Source organism: Cervus elaphus, chromosome 31 (assembly GCF_910594005.1).
Source record: "Cervus elaphus chromosome 31, mCerEla1.1, whole genome shotgun sequence".
In the NCBI taxonomy this organism is placed as follows: domain Eukaryota; kingdom Metazoa; phylum Chordata; class Mammalia; order Artiodactyla; family Cervidae; genus Cervus; species Cervus elaphus.
The window spans coordinates 42,895,491-42,921,720 of NC_057845.1; the positions used below are offsets into that span (position 1 = coordinate 42,895,491).

Consider the following 26,230-nt stretch of genomic DNA (forward strand, 5'->3'; position numbering starts at 1 on the left):
TAGGGACCCCATGGACTGCAGCCCACCAGGCTTCTCCGTCCATGGGATTTTCCAGGCAAGAGTACTGGAGTGGGTTGCCACAGCCTTCCCTGACACTCTGCACTATAGCAGGCCAACCCTGAGTTCAGTGGCTCTTTCTCTGAGACCCCTAAAGGGCAGGCTCAGTAGTCTAAATGATAGACCTGCACTTTGCTTGTGGTAGAGAATGGTATAGACAGTAGTGCCCATGATAACCTGAGATTAATCCTTTCCATGTACAAGGTAGAGGCTTGAGTGAATGGGTGAATGAACGGAGGGGTAGATGAAATATTGACCAAATAAACAGAACTTGACAACAGTCTGGATACCAGAGGTGATAAAGAGAGAGAAGAATGAAAAAAGCTGACAACCAAGGAAGCAGCTAGAAGTTCAAGATCGGACAGTGAAGAAAGCATGGAGGAGGGTTACGTGGGATATCTTCCCCACTGTGCTCTGAAATTTCATTGTTTTTCAAAATTTCTGTTTCAGAGCTGAAGGGGTAAACATACTGGCAAACAGATAGAAAGCGAGAGATGTTTAAGAAAATATATTAATTATATGTTTAGAAAAGGATTATTGGGCAGGTTTTTTCAGGAAACCAAAAACTAGACATAATATTTGTGGGAAAGAATTGGGGGAACTTCTAATTAGGAGCATAGGATCATTTTTAAAGGAGATTTTATCTTCAAAGAAATCTAAAGAGATAGAACCGTGTTTTAATTATGAAACGATGGCTTTGAGCATGTGTACCCTAGATCTCCCCAGCGGAGGTTTGCTGCATCTGGGTCCACTGACTTAGTAAGATGTGGTGGAAACTGAAAACTATACTAAATTACAACCCCTGTGGGCAACATCCGATTAAATTTCTTTCTGGCTTTTGCACAATGGTGTCAATGGCTATAATCCAGAACATAAACAAAAAGTCATATGGAAGCAACAAACACATTAAAAAAACTTTTTATTATTCCCTAGTCCAAAGAACGTTTTGCCTAAGACTTTGCTGTGACTTATTTATATTACTGAGTAACTCTACCCATGAACATAAAGCCCAGATGACTACAAAGAGGTAGCATTGACATAGTCTAATGATTTCCATGTACGGATGATAGATGTGCATGCCAAGAAGTTTGGCATTCCATTTCAGAAGCTGATTTAATAAGATGGTGACAAGTGAAGTGTGTACATGGTCAGTCCCATGATAACCCAGACATTTCTATTCTCATCTCCGGAAAATCAAGTCATTCATTCCCCATTACCAATGTGTTTCAGAGCAACATGTAAACAATGGGCGAACTGCCACACATTGAATTTGCTCAAATCAGCCCCATGGTATAAATAGAAACCAGAGCTATGAGCACTACTAACGCATTATGATAGTTGATGAGAGTGACACAAATCTTAAACCTCCTGTGTTTTGACGCTTACTCTAGGGGCTTGACAAACATCAATAAACAAGGACCAGAAAGAATCAATTTGGCTCGCCACTTGAATTATGAGTTCTTCCAGATATCCACAAAGATTATCCTACTAATGTAAATTGTCTCCGGTTAAACTTTAAATGGATGCTGGTCTTCCCTGACATGCAATACATCCTTCTTTACAGGACATCTGTGTACGAGAGTGCGGCTTACCTAGGAAAACTATCCACAGGAAACGAAACAAGGTTGGAAATTCCCATTGGGTCTTCCTACTTTTTAATCAGTATCTAAAGGGGTTTGCATAATTGGGGATTTTATAAACATCAGTCATGAAGAACTGATCTCCCACGGTGGAATCATTAACAAGTATAGGCCAGTATACAATACATCTAACATACAACCAGGAGAGTGTATGTCTGGAGTTTACCGCCAACCCATCTCGCTTTAAGGAGGGTGGCTAGAGTCACACACTCAACACACTCTTGGTTTTCTTCTGTTTCTGTTTCCAACATTATGTCACTTTTAATCCATCTAAAACCTGGCACTATAAGACTTCATCTTTGATGCCCTCACAGACTCTTAGCATAACACCTGATTTCCATCCTGGTTTTCCCCATCAGACTTGGTATTCTTACCTGATATCCTTGTCATATTCATTAATCAATCCATATTTTCCCATAAATATTTATTGAACCTGACTCTGTGTTTCTTGGTAGGTACTGAAAATACATTGGAGCGCAAGACACCAATGTTAGACCCCAGCTTTCCCTGACTGATCAAGCTTTAGCCTGGTTCCTCCAGCTATACCCCCTCAGTCTTGAAAAGTTCAAGAGGGCCACTTGGCCCACTACCCTGATACAGATCATGACGCAAGCATCACAGCCAAGTTGACCCTGCTCCATTAGCAGAGACATAGAGAAGATCTGTAGAATGTCAGGGCCCCTGCCCTAGTCGGCCCTTCAGCACCCTACACTGCACTGTCTCTTTTTGGTATCAATGAAGATTCGACAAAGATTTGTAGCCACTCAGCCTGCAACTGCTCAAAGCTCAATGCCTAAACTTTGATAGAAGAACTATATTGCTCTTAGGTAATTTTTATTTGTTTATTTAATTTCTGCTCTTAATGACTTTGCATAAATCTGTGCCATTCTGGGAATGAGAAAAGGAGTCTCTTTGGTACCACTCACCCCCTTTATACAACACTTCTTTGCTTCCAAGGAAGAGGGATCTATATGGGGGAAGTGGATTAGCTATAGAAAGGAATGTCTTTTCAAAGGAATGTTGTCTGGAAGTTCACTCCCATTACTCACAAGCCCTGTTCTCTCTCTCTCCAAATGCCCTTTCAAAAGAAAATAAGAAATAAAAACTCTGGTTACTAAACTCAATCTATAGACTTAGATAATTGCTGTTTAACTTCTGCTTACCCACAACATGTTGTTTACACTCACCTAGTGAAAGTAGCTTCACATTAGCGTCAAGTGAAGAAAATCATAAACAGTTATGGAAATTTAAAACAGACTACACACATCAAAAGTATATGAAGTTCCAAGTAGAAATTGGGGACAGAAGGAAGTTTCTAAAGCATTCCAATGAGTGTGTTCAGAATTTCGAACAAATCTGTACAAAATTTTTGCTATAAATGAAATGCTGTGGTCAGATTTCAACCTTTTCCTTCAATTTTCTCCCAATTGCATTAAGGTCCAATATTGAATCAATCTGTTTAATACAGGCAAATGCATTTGGCACCCTAACACTGAATCAAACCATCTAAGTGCATCACCCTCCACAGTATCTGAAATTATGTGATGTCACCTCATGCCGTAGAAGAGTTTCTTCTGGGCAGAGTGCTGAAGGGGAGAAATTGTTTTCAAAAAAATTTTTTTTTAAAATAACAGAAAAATTCTACTCTTTAATATCAAGAATTCTCTAGCCATAGACCTGTGTTCTCTTTACCTCTATGCAATTCAAAAATTCTCTGACATACAACTGGAGTAATGTTTCTCCTTTCTCATCTACTAGGGTAATAAAATTATACTAGCCTAGCCTATGCTCAATGTACTAAGTCGCTTCAGTCATGTCTGACTCTTTGTGACCTCATGGACTGTAGCCCTCCAGGCTCCTCTGTCCGAGGGATTCTCTAGGCAAGAATACTGGAGTGGATTGCCATGCCCTCCTCCAGAGGATCTTCCCAACCCAGGGATTGAACCCACGTCTCAGTCTCCTGCATTCGCAGGCAGGTTCTTTACCTCTAGCACCACCTGGGAAGATTGTCCTAGCCTGAACACAGCTAATAAAAATGAAATGAGATAATACATGTGGAAATGCTCTGAAAAGCATCAAGTGCTATTTGTACTTAGGAGGAAATAATGTTGGTATTACTGTTGGTCCTAGTGGTGGGGGTGTGACAAGTTCTCCGGCAGGGTTCCCAAATTTAGGGACCACAGAGCGTTAGTTCTATGGGAAGTCCCTTGGAAAGAGGGATTACTATGGGGTTGGTCCTGTAAGTCAAATAATCTTAGGAAACACTATGTATAGTATGTTTACCTTTTAGAATATGAGAAAACACATTAGCCACGCAATAAATAGCCCTGCAATAAAGAAATCTATCTAATTTTAATAATCTGGGATTTCTGAAACATAACGGATTGGACATATTTTTTCATATACCTAACACCTACTAATATTCCAAGGTGCCAGAGTCCCACAGAACATTATTATTATTATTCAGAGGAGACAGAAAATTAGATTCCCATCTGGACCAAATGCTCATGGTACCCAGTCATCTCAGAGGGTCTGAAAATGAGACGTAATGAGTAACAGGCCAACTCCTTCCCCTTGTGAGACCCTATGCAAACAGCATGAAAGGTGAGATTTTTAATTTATGAGTAAAGGCAGATACTGACTTCTTCAAAAATTAAGACCCAGGATGAAACCTAAAAAGAGGGCTCCAAGTACCTCCAATCACTATTTTTAACACAGATGCTATTAATACTTCCGTCACAAAGAGAAATAGTCAGATGCAAATATATTCATGGATTTTATAGATGTATCATCTTCATGGTCTCAAAAGGGACATAAATCAACAAGTGTTTATTGAGGCAGTCAGCCTTATGCTGACACTTTGAGTTACACTGTTCCCTGCATTCAAGAGATGTTTTGATTTCTCGGTTTGAGAAACTTATAAACTAGAAAGCAGAAGTGAAGAAAAGATTCCACAAATTAAAGTAGAAAGCAATATCCATTTGTGATGACAAACACATAACTTATCTTCAGAAATGTCTAGTAGGAATCCTCCTAGTCTAGTTATAGAGAAAGTGGGGAATGGGGAAAGACATCTGATCCTGAACAGGGTTCCTCCACGCCACATGGCCAGATGCAATCTAAGTACTCACCTAAATCTCTGGTAATAAACCCAGCACAGAAAGTCAAATCAAAACGAAGGGTCCAGAAAGGGTACAAAAGACATACAACAAGATGGAATTTAATGAAAAAGTAGGAAAATGAAGAAATTGGAACACTGAAGAAATGAGGACAGTGAAAAATAAGATGAAACCAAGATAGTATGAAATAGACACCTTTTCCAAAAATCCAACCGGACCAAATCTATAAATAACAAGTTACAAGAGTTTCATGGGATCAGGTCAATTTTTGCACAGATATTTAAGTCTTGCTTCTTAACAGGCCATTTCTCTTCCCATTCCCTTACATAGACATCTAAAGCCCATTTAACCACATGTTAATAACTTTGGTGTCTGTAATGTTATCTTGTAAATAGACTTGCCTATTTCCTTATGCATAGAGTGAAACTCCAGGAGTGTGAATTTCCTTCTAGGAAAAGAAGTGAACTAACAGAGATGAAGAGATCTGGTATTGGCACACTGCGTGTGCTCACAAAATAATACAGTGGCCCTAAGCACAAATTATAAGGGGCAACCATTTTATGTCCACATTTAGGGGAAAAAATTGCAAATAATATAGAAGCCAAGGTTGACAGGTGCCTTCTTAGCACAGTATGCAGCATGTCAGTCTCATAATCCAAAGGTCCTGAGTTCAAAGCTCAGAGGGGACAATACAAGCTTTTGTGTTTCCCTGATAAAGAGTCCGCCTACAATGCAGGAGACCCTGGTTCGATCCCTGGGGTGGGAAGATCCCTTGGAGAAGGGAATGGCTAGCTACTCTAGTATTCTTTTTTTTTTTTTTTCATTTATTTTTATTAGTTGGAGGCTAATTACTTTACAATATTGTAGTGATTTTTGCCATACATTGACATGAATCAGCCATGGATTTACATGTGTTCCCCATCCCATCCCTCTGGGTCTTCCCAGTTCCAGTATTCTTGCCTGGAGAACCCCATGGACAGAGGAGCCCGGTGGGCTACAGTCCATGGGGTTGCAAAGAGTCAGACATGCCTGAAGGACTAACACTGTCAACGTAGAATTCTAAATTCTCCCCCTTGCTGTCATGGAGGCTCTTGAAGGCTATCTTAGAAAGGATTTCCTTTAAAGGAAACAGATGGAACCAGATGCCCTGAGATAGCATCCATCACAGAGCATCCAAAGATACATAGCACCAATTCTTTTTTTAATTAATTAATTTCTTTCTGGCTGCACTGGGTCTTTGTGGCTGTACACGGGCTTTCTCTGGTTGTGGTGAGCAGGGGCTACTCTCCAGGCCCAATGCACAGCTTCTCACTGCAGCGACTTCTCTTGTTGTGGACCACGGGGTATAGAGCACAGGCTCAGTAATGTAGCACAAGGGCCATGGGTTTAGTTGCCCCTTGGCAGGTGAAATCTTCCCAGATCAGGGCTAGAACCCATGTCTCTTGCATTGGCAGGCAGATTCTTAATCACTGGACTACTAAAGGAAGTCCAAAAGCCTCAGTTTTAAGTGTACTCAGTAGTGAAAGTGAAAGTGTCACTTAGTCATGACCAACGCTTTGTGACCCCATAGACTACAGCCTGTCAGGCTCCTCTGTCCATGGAATTCTCCAGGCAAGAATAGTGAGGTGGGTAGCCATTCCCTTCTCCCAGGGATCTTCCCAACCCAGGGATCGAACCTGGGTCTCCCACAAGGCAGGCAGATTCTTTACTGTCTGAGCCAGCAGGGAAGCCCACTCAGCATTAGGTGCAGTCTAAGTCAGCCAAGACTCTCAGCATGTGATGATATAGACCAGAAGAGTGTACTCAAGCCCTTTCTATGTCAAAGCAATATTGAAACATATCTACTCAAATAACCCCCGCACCTTGACTGAATGACCAGGCAGGAAGACACAGTGGTCAGGCCAACGTGCAGACTGTCCCTCCTGATCCCACACCCCAAACACAAAGCATATTGTACGGTCCTCCCAAGTGGTGCAGAGAAGGACCAAACGTGGCTCTCCCGTGTGTTTCTCATGCCATCCCGACGCACACCGGGCATTCAGAGTAACACCCCCAAAGCTCCCTCTCATGAGCAAGGCTGCTTGTGGAGCTCCTGCAGGGCCCAGTACTTAGCTCACCCACGGAATGTACCATATGGAACAGAAATTGCCTGTTTATCTCTGCTCCCCAACAAGACTGTTTAAATTCCTCAAAAATGGTAATGAAGCTATATTGGTCTTTTGAACACAGTTTCTCTGACCCTGACAGAAACATACTAGCAGCTCTAAAAAAAAAAATTATTTTTTTTAGTCGAATCAGGTAAAATGGCTAGAAACAGAAAAAGGCAGGAAAGGCTTTATTTCCAAAAAATGTTCCACAGTTCATAAATAGTTATTGACCACCTATTCCATGATAGGCCCTGTGTCAGGGGGAAGAGTTAGGGCTCCAAGGAGGGAGCAATGAATTTGAGGAGAAAATAAGTGAGCATATGTGTGAAGAGTAGAAAATGTTATAAGTACCAATTTCCCTGGAAGATTCAAAAAAGGATCAGGAAACATTTCCTAAAGAAGGTGGTTTTGAAGTATTAAAGGATTTGAGCAGTATTCACCTGGCAACAGGCACTCCATTGACAATAACATAGAAGATGAAGAACTACAGGTACAGATATTATGACAAACAAATGGTTTCTCCTGACCGAAGCACATTTACATGGTGTGTAAATGAAGACTGGGCTTGAATCTGGGGGGCTCTTTAATGCCAGAATATGAATTTGGATGTTTTTTTCAATTGAAGTATAGTTGACTAACAGCCTTCCCAGGTGGCTCAGTGGGAAAGAATCTGCCTGCCAATGCAGGAGATGCAGGTTTGACCCCTGAGTCAGGAAGATCTGGAGAAAGAGGTGGCAATCCGCTCCAGAATTCGTGCCTGGGAAATCCCATGGACAGAAGAACCTGACAGGATACAGTCCATGGGGTGGAATAGTCGGACACGACTTAACGACTAAACAACAATAGGTGATTTACAATGTTATGAAGTTTCAGGTGTACAACATAGTGATTCACAATTTTTAAAAGTTATACTTCACTTATAGTTATTATAAAACATTAGTTATATTCCCTGTGTTGTATAACATATGGTTTTCTTTACAGAGTGGTATCGTTGAAGGCGTCTGAATGAATACACAGTCATTGCTGGGTTTAGGTGATTTAGGGTGATTGCTATAGGGGCAACAGGCCAGATAATTTGGGATAGGTAAGGTCTGATCACCTGTTAGATGTCTTGTCTCAGATAAACATTTTTGCCTGTCAAACTGAGTTTTTCATGAAAATCTTAGGTTGTATAACTCTAAGCAGGAAGTATGGGATTTATTAAAATTGAACATGAGGTAAATATTAATAAAAGCATAAGAGAGTAAATCACAATGAGAAAGCGTGGAGGATAGAAGATAAGGCAGGATTACAAATTATTCAGCAGGGGAAGTCTAGGACCAAGACATTCCCATATTTTAGATAGGATTTAAGATGGCATATGGTAAGGGTGAATATATTTCTCTAGTACTCTGGAAAGCTTTTACTTTTCCACCCTGAAGTAAGGAAAAAATACTCTCCCTGGACTATATTTTTCCCTCTCCATTGCACTGCCCCCATGAGAGAATCCCTACATTGAAATTTTCAACAAACAAATAGAATGGAATGGCTTTAGGTGCCACTGGTAATGGAGAGGGTAAAAGCTGAAAAAAGGTTCAGTGACCCTGGTAGAAGTCTAACAGTTTGGGGAACTAAAAAGAATCACAATCATTTAGTCTATATTGAAAAAGGCAACCAGATCTTTCCTAATTAAAGAAATAAAGAGGTGGAGCACTTGGGCAAGGGAAGAATTCATAGTGGGAGAAGAATAGATAGCTTCTCAGGAAATCAATTTATTCGGACATCAAACAAATTCAGCACAATGAAGAGAATTTTCAGAAACTGGGGCTCTATATGCTGTGGTTACATTTCCACCAATTAAAAGGAGAATTACTACTTGATTCAGAAGAAAAAATTAAAAGGCCTCAAGGTTTAGAGGTTGATGGCTAAATCTGGGAGTGCTCAGTGGTGTCTGGCTTTCTGACCCCTCTGTAGCCCACCAGGCTTCTCTGCCCATGGAATTTTCCCAGCAAGAATACTGCAGTGGGTTGCCATTTCCTCCTCCATTGGATAGTCCCAACCCAGGGACTGAACCTGAGTCTCTAGCAGCTGGGGCATTGGCAGGCAGATTCTTTACTACTGAGTCACCTAGGAAGCCCAAACCTGGGAGACTTCTTCCCAATCCTGAAACTTAGAGAGACAATGGTTACAGTTAAGAGCTAGTTAAACCCCACCTTTGGGGATTCTGGATCTAGAATACAGACAATGTTTAAGGTTGGGGTGTGATCCTCTTATAGAAAACACTGGACTAATACATTATGAGTTTCACTCTTATGACTCAAGTTGAGCATGTGTATCATGGATCATCAAGTTGACTTCACGGGAATACTGAATAAAAGAGGCATCTACTGACTAGTCCAGAGCAGGCATCAGAAAAGTGGAAAGAGCTGGTTAAGCCTCCTTGTTTTACATACAGACACTGAATCCAAAAAGGATAAAACATCTGCCGCAAGTTTGTATGGGTAGTTAGTGGCCCAGCTGGGACTAAACCCCATATTTCCTGACCCTCCATCCAGTGCTCTTTATAAAGCCAGCGGGAGCTGTGAGGCTGTCATCTGTGGATCACCCGAGTCAGTCAGCTCTCTACCATCTGGGCCAACAGGAAAACAGTGACTCACAGAATCCAACGTTCCTCTGGAATGTAGGAGAGGTATGCTTTTCTTCTGGGCTGTGAACCTTTTCAATTTTTGTAAATAAAACCCTACTTTAAATGTCCTAGGAGAGCTGGCAATTGTAAGTGCCTTGCAGTCCAAGATCATATTTGGTGATACTTCACAGAAGCTTAGACTGACTGACTGATGGATCAGCTGATAGACAAAGAGCAAATTTCTGTACATCAAGCTGCAGATCATTGTGATTTTTGTTCAGACCAAAAGCCATGATCATTTGCATTGTGAAGCAATGGAGGAGTGGTAGGAAAAACTGAAGGTTGAAATTTGCCGAGGATAACACATAGGAAGTAATTCAAAGTATTCTAAAAAACATAAATGTGACGGCATAAGTTTTTAATACCAGGGTCCACTGTTTCCTCATCCAGAAACCCTTCAAAATTCAAGGACCTCTACATGAGATCTATTATCTCTGGACTGATACTTTTTTTCTTAATATATATATTTTTTATTGAAGTATAGTTGACTTACAATGTTTCAGGAGCAAAATAAAGTGATTCAGTATATACATATAACCTACATTATTTTTCAGATTATCTTCCATTATAGCTGATTATAAGATACTGACTATAGTTACCTGTGCTACACAGTAAACCTTTGTTGCCTGTTGCATATCTATTTTTTTGAACTAGAAATCTAGCATTCTATTCATACTAAGTCAAACAAGTGGAATCAAACTGTCATAAAGTTTTTAGTTAGGCAAATGTTCATAAGTTTTCTAAAATATATATATTATACATACTACTTATAAACATGTAAACAAAAACTTTTCTACCATGCTCGATAAAGGCTTGAGTAAGACCATCAAAGAAAAAGAGATGGAGAAATTGGAAAAGCTAAACTAAATGAAACAGGAGCACTATGAAATAGAAAAAGTGAAATAAACTAGATAAAAGTAAAAGATCATCTTTTCAATAACATTAAAGCTACAGCAGGTGAACTAAAGACTGGCCCTTTTGACACACAGAACAGGCACCAACCTTCACATTAATCTCATCTATCATCCTGGCCACACTGGGAGAATTCTGCCTTCCCATCTCCTAAGAATCACCCAGGACAACTGCAGGGACAACTGTAGGTAGAGCTACCATCATTTTTGCCACCTCACGCAGACCTCCAAGTCTGCAGGACACAGACACTCAGTTTTTTCTAAGTATACTCATGGCCCTGGAGAGACTGGCAGGTATTTATATGCAAAGCTACTATAAACAGCCTATACAAAACAAAAAGCAAATTCTTAATAATATGCCATTTCCAACATGCCATGCTATGGCTCAAAAGTCTCCAAGGACTTCTCATTGCCTAGAGTTACAGTTCAGACTACTGAGGTGACATTGAAGACCATCCACAGACACTCCATCTCTCCTTTCCTGTTTCTTGGCTTCATTGTTCTGCTACACAGACCCTTCCCTTAAGTCATGCCGGCCATTTACCATCCTCCACATATTCCTGTGACTCCCCCAGTTGTGTACATTTCCCCCCTTGTCCTAGAATTCATCACTCACCCATTCCAATTCTACTTTCCACAGTCAACCCAAATGCCAACGCCTCCCTGAAACCACTTTGCTACCCAACTAACAGGAATTTCATGTTTTTTTTTTTCTTCCTTCCATGAGAGTAGATCTACATTCATACTATTTTCCAGAGATCTATTTTCCTCTGCTTTGAATACCCCACACTGTCTGTATCCATTCTTAATAGGTATTTATTAATTGATTAACTCTAAATTTTAAAAAAAAGTTTCCATTTTCAAAGCTCTTTAAAATAAGGTAATAATCTGTCGCTGTTATTACATTCACACAATGGAAACTTCAGAGCCATCTAGTATGTTGTCATTGGATTCCTTTCCTTCCACAAAAGACCAAACTAGGTCATTTCAAACCTCAGTCACCTTCAAGAGATTCTAGAAGGGCACTCGAAGAGTCAGCAAAGAGATCACATTCCTGGATTCCTGATTTGTTGTCCAGATTTGCTAGAGTTAGATTCAGGCAAGTGTGAACTGGAGAAATGAACTAACCGTTAGCACCTCCCAAACAAAATGAAAGGAGCTCTTTTGTGACATAGCTGGATATTCGAGTTTGAAAGGAGGGAGTGAGGGAGGAAAAAGGGAAAGAAAACACAGCTGTCAATTGCCTTCCCTCTGAATGTGCTTTTCTTGCCTTTTCTGCTTCTATTTTTCACAACTATGTGATGGATCTGGAATGTCTGAAGGCACTAAATCAGAATTGAAAAGGTGATTTGCTGTAATCTGGTAAGTATATCTACTAATACGTGTATCACCCAGAGGTGCCTCTAACTGGGTCTTAATTAGCTTTCCCAGAAAACATTTCTTCACTAAACTATAAAGTTCCAGAAGTGGTAGCTTTCCTGTGAAATCACATTTGATTTCAAGGGTCAACCCCAGAAGACTCAATGCAGTTTTATTTCTAGGTCCAGTAACAAAGCTGTTCATTTCATAGACTTCCTTCTGTGGATTTAGGCATATTCTCAGAGCTCAAACATACTATTTGTGAAGGGGATCTAGAGATGAAAAATTATAATTATTAAAACAAATAATCAATGTCATGAAATATCATGAGTAACATCTGAGTAACTGTTCTAACATCAAGCTTGCATTTATAATAAAGAACTTAAATGTTTCACCTCATATATCATTAATTCTCCTCATATCCCAGGCACACGGGGTTGTTGACTCCCAGACGTATCCAAATGAGAATAAGATTAGTTATGAAGAAAGCAGTTGAGGCTTTGAAGTCTAGAGGCAGACAGATGGGATTATGAAAATGTAAAAGTTATGTTCAATGTAACCTTAACACATATGGCAACTAATATTACTATTATCCAAATACCACTGTGGGATATTTTCTTAATGAATTTCTTTAAAATCCTTTTTTGTAACTGTGGACCTTTTACAACCAGTGGCTCTTAAAGGGAGGAAGGGATTTTTTTGCTCCTCCCCTCCAATTTGGGTAAGTGTAGGCACATGTTCAATTCTCATAACTCAAGAGAGTTGGTGGGTAGAGGCCAGAGATACTGCTCAGCATCCTATAATACCCAGAAAAAGTTCTCACCCAAATTATCTGGACCAAGGTGTCAACAGTACCCGGTTCAACATATTCTGCTCTTGGCCATCATTTTTCCTTCTCTTGGAGTCTGATAACCTCTCCCCACTCCACACACAAAGATATTAGGACTAACCCAAGGGCAGGTCAGGCATTCTACATGGTGGCCTCATGTGCAAAGTGCACATGCGCTGGAAGCTCACCAAATACGGCTCCACTTCTTGTTAGCTTGAGCTAGTTGCTTAACCCTTTGAAATTCCTTTCTTAAAAAAAAAGACTACTACACAATATGAATCATATCTAACTCCATAAGGTTGTGGCGAAATGAATCAAGTTTCATATATGCATATATAGTTATATATCAATATTGTCAGTAAAAGTCATTTCCCTTGTTCTTTTCAGGCCCATCCATCCATCTCCCTGCCCCTCTCTCTCCCCTTGTCAGTACCCCTCATCCCCAAGGCTCAGGTTCTCTCTTTTCAAATGCTTTAATTCCTGTGGTGGCAAAAATCAAACTTGGGCTAGGAAGTGAGTCACAGCTCAGCAGCTAAAGGAGTTTGTTTTTCTTTCTCTGAATGTATTTCTTAAGAATTTCGGCCTGATCCTTCAGCCTCCTGTCGGTTGAATCCTCTTAATGTTTAAGACACACAGGGAGCGAGCTATGGCACCAAGACGTTTTCCAATTGCTAGGAATGAGGGTTTTTAAAATACCGAAAATAACCAGAGGGCAGAGAGCCCTGCAATCCTGTTACATAAGCAGATGTTGGAGGACCGAGGCTGGTTTTGAGGTTCCTTTCTCCACAAGCCAATCTCCGCTGATCCTCTCCAACCTCTGCTGGATTTACCTTAATGCTGCAGAAGTCTCAAGAGGGGCCTCTGGATGCTGCGCACTTTTTCGGCAGCTCCAGGCGAACTCGCTGGTCACACATCACAGTGGGGAGTGATGAGTGAAGGGCCGGCTCTCACCCGCGGGTGGCGGGAGACCAGGGCGCCGGAGGGCAGAGAGCCCTCCTCCGCGCCGCCCACCCAGGGCTCGGGATGTGCTACCCCGACGGCCAGCCTCCCCTCCTTCCCCTTGCCTGTGACATTTCAAATATTCCTGAACCGTTACTTAGCTTTTCGAATTCACAGAAAACACCTATTGTTATCTCCGGCACTCCCAACTCGCTCCCCAGCACCACTACCATCTAAAATGTCCTGCAAAATGGAAAATAATCAAATTCCCCTTTCCCTCCGTATCTGGCCTGTTGGACTGTCTCGGTCTCCTATTCATTTTCTCCCCAATCTTTTCCCTGTCCGTGGACTGACTACATCCCTTGATAAGTTTTCTCTCTTGTCCCTCTCTTTTTCTCTCCTTCTCCCTCCTCTCCCGTTTCCACCGCTTCCTCCGCTCCGCATCCCTCCTCCCTCCCCACCCCTCCTCCCTCTCCCGGGCTCCTGGCTCTGCCCTCCCCGCCCCTCCCCAGAGAAGAGTGTCCAGCTTCCCGGGGCTGCCCGCCCGCCGCTGCTCCTCTGCCCACCTACCATGAGGAGCGGCTCCTCCCACCTGCCCATAAAAGCCAAGTGCATGTTACCCGCAGCGGATCAGAGCACTTTCCCGGTCCTCTCCTGCGGGAGCCCCCCGAGCCTCTCTCCTGGATCTTACGTGCTCAAGGTAAGATAACCCTTCTGCAGGCATCTGACCTACTGGGGGTTGCTTCGGGGGAATCAGTTTTCCCCTGGTCAACGTGCTTACTGTTTGGTTAGAGCTGATCCTTATGGATGCCAGATCGGCTGCTCCTTTAAACCAGCAACTGGTTTGAAAACAAACTTCTGTTTGAACGGTAAAATAAAAGTTCGTTTGGGGCAGAAACAGCAGCATAAATATTGCAAAAACCTTTTCTCCTTTTAAATCACTTTTGCCCCGGGTTGCTGGCTGTTGCCGAGGTTAAAGTGTATCTGTTTGGGGTGTTTTCCTGACCGCTTTTCATTGTAAATATTTCACCTAACAGTGGGGGCAAGGAAAACTCTGTCCCATTGTCAAAAATGTACTTTAAAAGAACACAATTAGTTTCCTAAAAATAGCACAAAGGTCTGCTAACAATTTTGCCATGTTTTCCAAACCCCCAAGACAGCTTCTGTGAGTCCTTTAAAAAATATCTTTCCAGGTTTAAGTGCTTGGAAAAAATGATGCCAGCGGGTACCCTTTGCCCAGAGACCATGATCAGGTGGCTGTAGATAGGAAAGAACAAATCCAAATTGACAAGCTACAGCACAACGGTGAGAGCACGAAGTTGTCTTTTCAAGTCGTCCTAAAATGAGAATTGTGCTGGAATAGAAAAGTGTATAAAAGAACTTCACGAATTTCTAGACACACACCTAAACATAAAGCATTTCAATGTGTTTCACAGTCAGAGAAAAATACAGGCCAGATTATCCAATACTTCTGTTTACACCCGAGGGTTGTAAAGAACGATCAGCTCGAAGGCTTTGGAAGCTGGATCCCTGCTTGTCACCCTCTTTTCCCTTACCTAGTAAAAATGGACCCGATTGGCAGAGAGACAGAGCCTTTAGGCTACCCTCATTTTTAAAGACTTCGGACTTTACATCCTGATCTCTGAGGTCTGAGAATGTGTGCCATGCACCTGCGAAGGAAAAACGGCCTCCGCAGCTACTTCTGAAAAACCAGACACTTAGTCCATGAAGTTTGCAGTCAGAATCTGCGGGCTGTGTGGGATGAAACTCTCTCATGTGGGAGAAAAACCCTCTTCAAATATTTCCTCTGGGGAATTGCACAAGACAGCTGAGAGACGGCAAACCAAAGCTGGCAGTCAGGAAACCAAACCACTGTTTCAGCCCTCAAGGTTCTTAAAGTAAGAGAGGAAAAGTTTTCCTTTTTTATTTTTTTTTTTTTTGGTTTGTTTATATTGTTTCACTTGAAAAAAGAAAAGTCTCCAAAGCTGTAAAAAATTCTTCACTCTTAAAGAAATTAGAATCATTAGAAGTTTAACTGAGGGTCTTCCAAACCTTTCCTCCTTATCGCTTGCATATCAAAAGAAATAATAAAGATATTTAAAATTTCTATTTGGCATGGAGAGGATTCAATGTTATTATTCAAATGAAAAAGTTATATGTAAAACTTTCTGTCATGTGAAATTTGGCTTCATTGGAAAAAATTATTACGAGGAGTGCGGTTTCCTTTAAGAAAATGATATAAAATTACTATTGGCCATGATAATATGTGACCTGAGCATATTAAAATACCTTTTATCTCAAGCCACAGTGCAGAATGCTTGCTTCATATTTGCTGTAAGTGGGTAATCAGCCATGACAAGAGCACAGGTATGGGACCGGGCCAAACCAAGTGTGTGGTATGTCCAAGCTAATTCCTCTTTTATGTTAGTGCCGGATTCACGCCCATCATCACAAGGGTGAAAATACACTGCTTCATTCACCAGATCCCCCTGAGGAAAGTTATCTTTTCTGGGAGGAATGAAAAAAAGTGCTGCCAGTGTAAAAGAGCTCCCTGTGATTCCTAAATGTGGGGATGAAAAGTGTTCCCCCGGGGCTTGCTTCTGCTTTTCCTGGCACTTAATCCACTCTACCAGCTATGAGCCATTTCACAGAAACCTCTCTCCCCATGTGCCATCACATTCAACACCCTAAATAACTGGATGAGATCATCCTAGACTGCTCATGACCTCACTTTCCCAGGGGTCTTTACCAGACACTAAAAATGATACTTTCTCCATAAGTTTCCTTCTTAAGTTTATAGAAAAATCAGTGGTGGGGATTCATGGAGTCCCTGCAATGTCTCCCCCTTTGCACAGGATATAGAGGCATGAGTCTTGTCTATGCTGTTGTATAGCTGCCCCTGGATTGGGTTGGTTCATGGCCATACCAACCCATACCACTCCAGCAAGATGTGAATGACTCCTATAATGTTTCTTATTAAAGAAAAGTGACTGCATGTTTCACTAGAGACACATGGGAAGGGTGCTTGGTTGATCTAGAGGGCCTGTTACATTTAGGGAAACACACATTTTAGATCCTCTGCTATTCCCCAAATTATAAAACAGTATTCTTCCCATAATCAGAAGGTATATCCTACCTTAATTCCATTTGTGAAACAAGAATCAAGGAGAAGGGGCTGGAATGAACAGAGAATTGAGAGGGGAAGCTGGGCAGAGCTACTCCTAGAAAGTGCCCTACAATAGAAAGCCCAGAATCTCTGTAACAAATGCAACTTCTTTTTGCTCTTTTTTATGTGGAATATGGGGAACAAAATCCATATCTGCTGTTGTTGTTGTTTTTAAATCAATGATAGTATTTCTAATAATTTAAGATTCATCTCTACTACACCCTTCTGTAACAGAAAAGAACAGCCCTTCTAAAGACCAACATGATTTCAGGTCTGCCCCACATTAAAACCCATAGATCTTTGCCAGTTATAATTTTATAATAAAAGCTACATTATAACATAAAAAGCCTCAGAACAAATTTTTAACTAATGGGTTGTTCATGTCAACAAATCCACCTCTAACTCTCTCAAAGGGCCCAATGTTCAGTAACTATTTGAAAATTAGAAGTTAGAGGCAGCTGTCTACTCCTCCCTATCCATGGTCTTCAACTGTGATATGGCAACCTGTAGCGTGATTGAGATGCAGCAGTATTTGCCAATCTCTGGTCCTCCAAGTAACCCTCTGAATATTAGGTCTTTCTTCAGGCCTTGGCTTCCTTCTCTTCCACCAGGCCCCCATGAACATCCATATGCATAACTCAAGGAAAGTATAGATCTCAAGACTAGAGAGCAGTCTTCTGAGAGTTTCATTGTTCTAGCTACTGAGTGAAATGGAAAAAAAAGATACAGAGAGAAGAATGAGTGCCCTCTGGAATTTAGAGAATCACTTTAGCATTGTGTAAAAAAGAACCCCTTACTACCCAAAGCATCTAAAAATTTAAATTAAAAAATAAAAAGGCCAGCTTGCAGGTTGTTTCAAAATGCTAAGGATATAATGAAAAAGATCTTCCAATGACCTGACAGTCATTAATATCAGTTTACACCCCCAAGTACTAATTTAGAGCTCTGCTCAACTTCCCCTTTGCAGAGACCCAGGGAGTGAAGACTGGGAAAGAATAGTAACCACATTTCAGCACCAACAGAGAAGCCACTAATTAGACATTCCACTATCAACTTGGGAACTACATTTGCTGTTTGAGGAAAGAGGTTCTTATAGTCTATCTTCAAGCAAATAGATTTGCAACAAGAGGGCTAAAGGGAGTCACACACGGTCGGAATGTCTATAATCTGGGGGCCCTGTGAATGCAAATCCACAAAGCTGTTGAAATTGCAAGGAATCAAACCGAAGTGACTGAAACAAAAATGTTCCCAAAAACTGATCATAGAGTAATCTGCTAAAATAATAATGAATTCTCACTTCTCAGTGTAACATAACAGCAAAAGCTATTGTGGACACCTATAACTGATTATGTCAAATATCAAAACACATTGATGGTCAACCTTTAATCCCCTCTGTTAATTTTGGGCTCACTCCCACTGTCCTTCCTGGGAAATGAAAGCTGTCCTTCTCTCCTTTGGTACAGGATTTACAGATGCAGTCATGCCTCTTTGTGCTACCTCCTTTTTTTTCTTTCAGTGAAAGAAATCTCTTTTCAATCCTTATAGATCTTATAGTTTCTGGAGTACCTCTCATAGCTGTGGCATTTCTCATTATCAAAAGTCTCATACTTATCTTAAACAGGTGATGTAGATTTTCACTCCAACAAATAAAAAACCTTTACATTTTTCTAAATCTTAATTCCTATACCTAGAAGATAAGTAATTTAAACTTGCTCCATGCCTCCAAACTGAAATGAAGCTTCCAAGCAGTTTTATTTATCTAGGCTCTAGTCTAACTTTTGGGGGTTTAAAAATTTATTTAGGGAATCACACAGTACAAAGGCTAAAAGAATCCTTGGAGGTAATTTTAACAAAGTTAATTTTACGGATGAGAAGAGTCAGAGAGGTTGATGTCTTTCCTAAGGTCACCCAGACATGAGTAGGAGAAGCAGGACTGGAGTTCGTATGACCGAACCCTCTGATCAGGGCTCTATTTTGAATAACTATAATGTGTCTTCCCCATATAGTGTGTATCTAAGATGTCTCTGACTGTGATGAGAATTCTGTTGAAACATGAAATACAGAGTTCTCAAAAACCGTAACTGGTAGAGGTTTGGGGCTTCAGCTGTACCTCTCCTGCAGAACATTTAGAAACACTGGTACAATCCCTTGTGAAGAGTGAAGTCACTGGTGGTCTCCATCACAGGCACCTTATGGTCTTTTTCTCTTCATTCCAGGGTCTTATATGTAATAGCTGCTTGGTAAACCTGTGTTGAGAAAGTGAGTGATTGATTTTAAAAAAAAGAGGCTACGTATAAAATATCCATATTTCTTAACTCCTTCCATAAAAATCCTTACAAGTCTATAGGTACTTACAGAGACTCAGATCCCAAGTATATCAAATTTAAGATTCCCTGGTGCTTTAAGTAATGCAGGAGAGTCCATTTAGCCTTGTCAATGGCTGAGTCATTTCCCTGCCTACAGAGATTTCATTAATCCTCACATTTGCCTGAGTTGTAGGAATAATGCTATTTTTTGCAGCAGGCTTAAGATTGAGTTCCAGCTTTTCCATGACAGAACAAATGTATTATTTTTATGTGATGATTTACAGCATAACCTTCCTCTTCTCACATCACATTGACAGTGTGTTATCAATATACCTGGAATCTCCCCAGGTCTTTAATGAAAGAAAGGACAAAATATGCATAATGGACCATTAAGGAACATACTGGTTAAGGGGTGTAGGCATGAGAAGTGTTATGACACCAGAGAGGGATTATCAAGGGGTCAAGAGTATAGAGAGAAGATAGTGCAGCTAAGAGGATCCATTCCTCTAAAACAGAAGAGGGAGAAACTCCAGAGAAGAGATTTTTTTAAACATGATTGTCAGAGCTAAGACCCACTCAAATGTTTGGGAAGTAAAACACTATTTGGGTCAGACTTCTCTCTGTATAGTACAATATTAGGAATGGCTCACATGGGGGAAGGTTTATAAATTTTACATCTATTAAAACTCTTCTTAACCCTTAACTGGACTTCCACTGAGAATGGAACCTCATTGACCTCATTTTAAACTTGACTCTGACCCAGAGTACTAACTCCATGGATATCATGACATCAAAATGTTCTCTGCTAAGATAAAAATGCAACTTTTCATAATACATAAAGTTACCCCAATATGGAAAGTGATAAAGGTAGAAAAGAATATTCTTGTATCTTTTCTAGAAAGAACTTACTGAGAAAGAGAAAGATGTTACCTCAGATGCTTCTTCACTTTCCTCTAAAGCATGCCTGACAATTGTTTGCAGAACTTTGAAATAGTCATTGTGTTTCTGAAATTGGTTTATTGTATATTAAAATTTATATGGTCCGTGACTAAGCTTCACTGTGAAAACATACTTTTAAGTAAGTCTTTCTTGAAGATTGTCTTTCTTAAGCTCTCTTGATGTGTTTACATCTCGGGATATTTAGGCATTGGCATCATTTGATGTGCTGAGATTAAAGACAATTAGTCACTTCATGCACTACTTTTCCAACTAACTGAACAGGCCTGGGTATGGATGTCAGCTGTTGGCTTCTCCAGGAAACAAAATGTATCAGCCTGTTGGGGAGCTTTTCTAGTCCTCTCTGTTAGCTAGATAAAACAGCTGTTTTGCTGAAATTCTGGGCCACCATTAAGGTGTCATGTATGAGGGAACTATGGCCGATTTAGAAAGACATTTGGCCACCCAGCAGCGGCATGGCTAAGCCACAGCTGCCCTCAGTTTACAGCAGGACAGCAGATCTTCAGAGCTGGTTGAGGAGTGTTGTCCTGGGGCAGCTGGGAGATATTTTGTGAGCTCCCATCCCATTTAGTACGTCTCCTCTATCATACCGCATGCACGCTAAAGATAAATCTAAACTTGGTTCATAAATTCAAAGCGATGACTGTACATTATTATATTTCTTTGAAGATCTGTACTTAACAGTTTTCCCATCGAGAGGTCATAGTGTTCATCCGTGCTATAAAGCCAGACAAGTGGCCTCTTGTTAAAGGGCATATACAAGACAAGCCTGAGGAATACAGGAAGGGAGACGCTAGGTGGAGCTAAGAATTTGAGGCTTGGGTGACCAAGACTGTTGAGGTAGGAAGAGTGAAGGAAGATAAAGAATCTGCAGCAAAAATAGGCTATTGGATCCACAGTCCCTAACTTCATGTCCAGTTCCCCTTCTAGCTCCCAGCTGACCCTAGTCCCCCCCTGTCCCGTGAGTGGGGACGGAGGTTATTGACCAGTAGAGGGAGCCGGGGGGTTGAGTGTCTCAGAACAGAAAACTGATTTGTTCCCAGAGGGAGCCTTCAGATTTTCATTTTCCTGATAAAAGACAGAACAACGTGTCTTCTACAACCAGTGGCTAAAATGTAGCACAGGAGTATACCACATTGCTGGTTTTCCTTTAAAAAAAAAATCCCAATTTAAGCCTCTACAAATAAATCACCTGCATTTCAGCAATGCCAGAAATGTCCAGGCATGTAGGAGTTTATTTGAAAGAAAACCATGGCAATCTTAGAAAATGTTCTTTCCGAGGCCACCACCAGCCAAGACTTAAACGTTCAGGACTAAATGCTCAATTCAGCAATAAATAAACCACATCAGCTGGGGGTCAGCAGCAGACAAGCACAGAGTCAAGGGCTGAGAAAACCTCTTGGGTTCCAAAGGGAAGCCCTAGTGTCCTGCCAGGATCAACTCCTGGTCCCCAGGAGAGGGGAAGGGAATTGCAAGAAAGAGGGAGGCAGAAATGGGCCAAAAAGGCTTTGTCCAATCAAGATGGCTCAGAACCTACACTCCAGGATCCTCTTTTCTCCAGGCAGCAGTCAGAGTCTTGCCTAGACCGAAGTGAATACCTTTCTGTTGAACATTTCCATTGCACAGTGGTGTGGGGATGGCTTGTTAAGACTTGAGACAATTGCAAAATTCAGAACCCTCTAGAGGAGAGAGATCAATTAGGAACATTAAAAAAAAAAAATCCCTGGCATACCAGGAAAGGGCAGCTTGCTTTGTAAAAATTATGACATTCACAGGAAAACAGAGCAATCCTCTCTCTAGGACTATTAGTGATCTCAGTAGAGATGAAGCTGTGAAGTTGGTATGCATGTGGCCTGAGAATCCTCTATTCTAGGAATTTTCAGTGTTTTAGTCCCCAGAACACCTTGACTGTTTCTGGGGCCTTGATCATCTTTATGCCTTAATTTACTTATCTTGAATAGAAGAACAATTCTCAAAGAACCACTCTCTTTAGAGGCAATTAAGGCCTTGCCAAATATTTTACAGAATGGTGCTACTTAAGCATACATAGTTAATTGATTGCACTCAGGACACCTGGAGATGGCTCTTGGCATTTACAAAAAACCAAGTTAAAATGGAATAGGAATACAGTGCCAAACAAGCACATAACTTTCCAAGATATACTAGGAGCATTTTTATTTCTTATAGTACAGAGGACAATATTACATGTCCCAAGGGGCCAGATAAGGCCTAGGGTAAGTAGAAAAAGGGAAAGAAACAATAATTAAACTATGACTTCAAGAGTCTCAAGAGGCCTATATGTTCACCTATTCATTATCTTGACACCAGTCAAAAAAATTCCTCATACAGAAAAAAAAGTTTTTGTGATTTTTAAAATTGTTTTACTGGAGAAAGATATTTTTAATAGTGACTGTTATAGTATAAAATTTCTAAATGCCACTTCTTCAGCATTTTCCAAAGTGTGTTTCAAAACCAGTAATATATGGGATATTAACATGTTTATACAGGAAAAGGTTCTATGGTCAAATAAACTTTAGAAATACTCAGTGAAATAACATGACCAATTTTACTTATTATTTTACAATTAATACAAGTAATTTTACCAATTGCTTATTATTTTACAATTTTACTTACAAGATTTCATAAAGACCTTAATATGCTCTGTGTATTTTCATTCTTCAAAAAAGTTACAGTAAATAGTGTGAACACAACATATTCGATGACAAATCTTCTCAACCTGAGGGCATCTCTTGGGTCTGGTATTTTATGGGACAGTTTAGGAATCACAAGCCTCAACTGTTTTCAGTTTAAGTTAATCCAAGACTTACTGGGACATGATATTTTCAGTGTTACCAGTTAATATGTAATATGCATGGAGCGTCAGTATAGATTATGTGCTATGTCAAACCATAAAGTAAGAAACAATCCCAGTGTGATTTCCAAACCCAATTGAAAAGGGGAGAAAAGAAGCAAGTGAACATGTCTTGGCCCCATGACTAAGTTCTTTATGATAAGAACAGCAGAAATGTTAAAATAATTTACCAATAGTTAAGTTAAACAGTAAATGAGAGAGAAAAAGAGGGGAGGGAGTGATGGGAAGAAAGAAGGAAAGGAAATAGGGGAAGTGGGGAGAATATTGGGTAGACTGAAATGATCTGTTCCTTCCCTCATCTTTCTCAGTGTCAGGATATTGTGTTACAAATAAAGAAATGGCCAATAATGAGTAATAAGTCAGTAAATGGGCAGCCTGGATAATTTCATGAATTAGCTCAACAACCCAACAGCTCAATGAGCTCAACAACCCAACAGCTCAATGAGCTGTTCAACATAAACACCACTAATTAATCAAGATCATTAACCAAACATTTTTTCTTGAGAATTTACTTTATCACCATCAATAGGGAGCTAATTCCTGGAAGAGGAACACACTGATATTCTAGTATATCTTGCTACACCAGGGCTTATTGGTTTACCGATGACACTCAGACCTCCTACCCGTATCAAATTGACTACTTCTCTTAGGGTTCTACTCTGGGACATCTCTTTCCCCTCGACAAAGATCATGCTTGGAGGCCAGTATCCCAAAAGCATTGCAGTGTAGCATCCTTTCCTTTAAGAAAATAAGTTCACAGTCATCCAAGGGAAAAACTCAAACTCATCATTTCTAGTTACAATTATAGACACCACCTAGTAAGTGGCTCACAGAACCAGACACTGTACTGCTCTCATTATCTCTATTGCTTACACCAGCAGTACAAGGGTGGTATTATCATTCCCAATTCAAAGATGAGAAAAACGGAGCATCTATTTGGTCAAGCAGCTTGCCCAGGGTCACCCAGCTAGAAGTGACAGAGCCAGGATTCCCATCCCAGTCATGCTCCAAAGGCCATAGGTTTCCTGCTGCTTCATGGTGCCTCTCCTGAGGTCTCGTCATATCATAAAAGGAAGAAAAAATATCGACTCCTGTGTCACTACCTCTGACTCATAAAGAAAGTGAGAGAATTCCAATGGCTCTGTTCCTAGACACTGCCGACTGGCTCTGTTTTCTGTTTAATACTGTGATTTTAATTTCTTTTTCTTTTCTGTATTTTTTTCCTAAAAGCATGCTGCCATTTCAGAGCCAAAGAAGTAAGGTCTGTGTAACTAGAAAAATAAACAAAAAAAGCTATCATTTCTCCCTGGGGTAATTTATAAGGTCTAAGGTTTCTCCATAAATTCTCCCCAAGTGATCCCAAGTTGCTTGGCATGAGTCTGGGAAAAAGAGTGACAAGCAAGCATGTCATTCCTCAAGCAGGAGAAATTCCCATGAGTATATGAGGAACAGCCTAGAACAAAGGTACTCTGGCGTGTGAAACACACTTGAATCCAGCTCCCTGGATCATTCTTCGACTCTTGCTGTATTCCATACCCAGGTGAAGAGAGTAAAGACAGTTTAACTGAGGCTCCAAGCCACGTGAGTCACCTAGACAAAAGTCTATTGTCTTTACACCTGCTGCTTAACCTATTTGAGGGTGTACAGATACCCCCCCTTTCCAAAAGTTACTTTATGCCACTTCACTTCTATGAAAGACCTATATTACTACCTGTTTCTGCTAATCTAAAGAAATCCAAAGAAGATTTTCACCTTTATTGGGGGGGGGGGGGCGGTGCGGAATGCGACAATGTTGGGTTGGCCAAAAAGTTCATTCACGTTTTTCCGTAATATGGTATTGAAAATCGAAACAAACTTTTTGGCCAACCTAATAGCATTCCACACTGCCAAGCTCCTTCCCCAGGAATTACACTCAGCATCAAGCCGCCATAGCTCTGAACCGTGTCGGTAAGCATCTGTGCTTATTCTGGATTTATTTTTTGCATCCATTAACAAGATGTGTCCTGAGGTAGCTGCTTCTTCACTTAACCCCATTTTGCCGTATGAAAGATTTCATACTCATGCTCTGGTTTCAGAGAGCAGGGGAAGCTTGTATGTAGAAAATAATTACACTCTGAGCCCTTCCTTTGTGCTGTGCCAAAGACAAAAGAGGAAAGAAGGTCTAGGTCTTTCCACATGGTCACATTCTGCTTTACGTTGTAGTTTTGTGCTTGATCTTCCCTCTCTGCCAGGAGCATTCCCCATTTGATCTACTGACTTAATTTGTACTCCTCCTCTGAGATCAGCAAACTTCCCCTCTGAAAAGACCTGCCCGCACCCAGCCCGTCTTGACCGCATGTGCATCTCCCCACGTCCACCAGTGTTCTGTGCACAGCCCTGTCACGGCCACGTCTTTGTATAAGACAGTGATCCCCTTGTAGGATTTGTGTGCTGCTTATCTCTGCACCTTCGATGCTTAGCACACAAGAGAAACTTGATAAATGTGAAAAGAAAAAGAGGGATGAGGGGACAAAATGCAGTGATGGTACACGAGAGGCTCTAAATATGCTTTTCCCTATCCCTGTAGGTTGTTCCAAGAAGCACGTGCGCACGCGTGCGCACACACACACACACACACACACACACACACAGAGTATTACTAGGCTCAACTCTGTAGCTGTTTGTAAGGCTCAGGATGAACCCCCAGTGGGAGACTGATATTAAATATGAGCCTTCTGAATACCTAACTACATCAGTTCAGTTCAGTTCAGTCTCTCAGTCGTGTCCGACTCTTTGCGACCCCATGAATCGCAGCACACCAGGCCTCCCTGTCCATCATCAGCTCCAGGAGTTTACTCAAACTTAGGTCAAATTCCACGTCCATCGGGTTGGTGATGCCATCCAACCATCTCATCCTCTGTCATCCCCTTCTCCTCCTGCCCCCAATCTCTCCCAGCATCAGTGTCTTTTCCAATGAGTCAACTCTTCGCATGAGGTGGCCAAAGTACTGGAGTTTCAGCTTCAGCATCAGTCCTTCCAATGAACACCCAGGACTGATCTCCTTTAGGATGGACTGGTTGGATCTCCTTGCAGTTCAAGCATAAGGCAAGATTATTTGCTGGGTGGTGCCACTCCCCAGGACTATCTGTAACCTGCTCAAAACTATTCATTAGCATTAGAGAACAGATGAAACACCTTAGCTTGCCAGCCAGTCCCTCCATCCCTCTTACCCCAATCCAGCTTTCTATTTTTACCGCTCTCCAGTCTGTACCAGGAATTTGACC

The 26,230-nt window shown here is 41.0% G+C and overlaps 1 protein-coding gene across 3 annotated transcripts in view; it reads left to right on the forward strand.

Moving 5' to 3' along the window:
* The first annotated feature begins 14,210 nt into the window (after positions 1-14,210).
* The window catches only part of COL8A1 (collagen type VIII alpha 1 chain), a 156,820-nt gene continuing 144,800 nt past the window's right edge, over positions 14,211-26,230 (forward strand). Inside the window, exon 1 of one of the 3 annotated variants that reach the window (XM_043892570.1) lies at positions 14,211-14,366. The gene's annotated coding sequence lies outside the window, so the exon portion shown is untranslated. The remainder of the gene's footprint in view (positions 14,367-26,230) is intronic. The other 2 variants (XM_043892568.1, XM_043892572.1) reach the window with 2 other exon arrangements.